General features: G+C 58.1%; 1 non-coding gene across 1 annotated transcript in view; it reads right to left on the minus strand.

Annotated features, from left to right (window-relative positions):
- Positions 1-237, minus strand: part of LOC124592844 — a 1,910-nt gene extending 1,673 nt beyond the window's left edge. The window contains exon 1 of the ribosomal RNA XR_006977611.1: positions 1-237. This exon is cut by the window's left edge and continues 1,673 nt beyond it. This is a non-coding gene — a ribosomal RNA (small subunit ribosomal RNA).
- Between the last annotated feature and the right edge of the window lie 1,932 nt (positions 238-2,169).

The raw sequence follows: 2,169 nt of genomic DNA on the forward strand, positions 1-2,169 counted from the left end.
AGCCGACCGATTGGTTTTGATCTAATAAAAGCGTCCCTTCCATCTCTGGTCGGGACTCTGTTTGCATGTATTAGCTCTAGAATTACCACAGTTATCCAAGTAACGTGGGTACGATCTAAGGAACCATAACTGATTTAATGAGCCATTCGCGGTTTCACCTTAATGCGGCTTGTACTGAGACATGCATGGCTTAATCTTTGAGACAAGCATATGACTACTGGCAGGATCAACCAGGGAGCTGCGTCAACTAGAGCTGAGCAGCCGGCCGCCCGGGAGTGTGTCCCGGGGGCCCGCGCGAACACGCAAGCGTCCGCTCAATTATTCTGCAAACAGGAGGAGGCTGAGCTCCCCTGCACAATACACCTCGAAACCCTCTCAGGTCCCGGCGGCGCGCAGCGCCGTCCTAAGTACTTGGTCGGGTTCGAGAGAGGCGCAATCGCCCGGAGTTTGGCGAGTAGACGCTTTAGGTGCGACCACCCGTGCTCCCAACTGAGCTTGCCGCTGCCGACAGAGGCCCGGGAGCGTGCTGTCGTGGCATTGCCGGCGGGAGACAACACGCGCCACCTACGGTGACCGGCAGCTCCAACGCCAGCGCCACAGAAGGACAAAAGCCCCACTTGGGTGCCGAAGCGAACTCTCCCAGCACAGCGCACGCGCCAACACGTCCGCACAGCTGCGATACAAACCACCTGCGAGAACCGCAGAGGCGACCGAGCAGCAGACGGCGTCGCGGCGCCGAGCGCCGGGCGGCGGCGCATCCTCAGCGCACACAGTCCTCAATCGGACCAGCACACTGCAGATGTCCACCGCGCTTCGCACCGGGCCCGCGAGGACCTACTTTGGCCGCACGGCGCCGCGTGCAGGGTGCGCCGGCGCGCAGCTGCGCCGCCTGCCGCCTCCGTCGGCCGGCGCGCCTGCCACTGGCCGCCCCCACCAGCCGGCTGTAGCGCGTGCGCCCACGCACCGCGCGGCCAGCACGCCGGGAGGCCCCCCCTCACCGGCCGGGGACGGTCCCACCCAGCCACCGCCGCGTATCGCTTCACACCCAGATGCCATTCACGTTCGTGGGCATGGTGGGTATCGCTGGAACAACCGGTTGGTAGCTCAACCGATCGTCGCCATCACTGATTCACCTCTAGCGAGAACAACCGCACCACAACGGTTTACCAGTTGTTCATTTGCATAACGTCACCAGCAAACGTAGGCGTCCATCGCCATTTGCAAATTCAACGATTGTTGCATGCCTGTGTCAGGTGTCACGACACACTATGTCTGCCCACATACACGCAACAACATGTGCACGCTTCGCGAACACGTGGAAGGTGGCCCCCGTACGTATGCGATGTCCATTGCGCGAACGACTGTCAACCGGCCTCTGTCGCATGTCGCAGATGTGGAACGCAGTGCACCATGCTATCACGGTGTGTGAGAAGAGACGACTACGTCTGACAACACGCGCCACTACATCAACAGACGGCTCATGCTGATCGCCATCCAGGGCATACCACACTGCAATCCAGCTCTTATAGGGAGACGACACGTAGCTGAGTGCACAACATTTGGACCGCATGGTTCGCCGTTGTTGGCGCAGTCGTTGTACGGTCACATGTACCACGATGTATCATTCAGTACATGAGGACCAATGTGCAGTACAGTGTGTGATTTGGACGTACAACATCAGCGGACAGTTGACACAGGCCGTACCACAGCGTAGGCTAAGTGCTTCGCACATGCGAATGCCAATGAACAACTGCAAATGCCAATGAACAACTGCAAAGGGCATTGAGCATGTACGTCCTGCTGCCATCCACATTACAGTGTATAGCTGCAAGGTGTTTAACATGAAGCGATACACTGGGGACCGGGCAGTGCGAGTAGCAAACTATATTGCGGGGGTTGCAGTTAGGCAACACTACACTAATTTAACGCGTCGTATGACAATTACAGAGCAGGTTAAGGCCCAACGTGTGTTGGGTTAAGGCCCAACGTGTGTTGGGTTAAGGCCCAACGTGTGTTGGGTTAAGGCCCAACGTGTGTTGGGTTAAGGCCCAACGTGTGTTGGGTTAAGGCCCAACGTGTGTTGGGTTAAGGCCCAACGTGTGTTGGGTTAAGGCCCAACGTGTGTTGGGTTAAGGCCCAACGTGTGTTGGGTTAAGGCCCAACGTGTGT

The sequence above is a fragment of the Schistocerca americana genome, unplaced genomic scaffold (genome assembly GCF_021461395.2).
Source record: "Schistocerca americana isolate TAMUIC-IGC-003095 unplaced genomic scaffold, iqSchAmer2.1 HiC_scaffold_956, whole genome shotgun sequence".
Taxonomy (NCBI): Eukaryota; Metazoa; Arthropoda; class Insecta; order Orthoptera; family Acrididae; genus Schistocerca; species Schistocerca americana.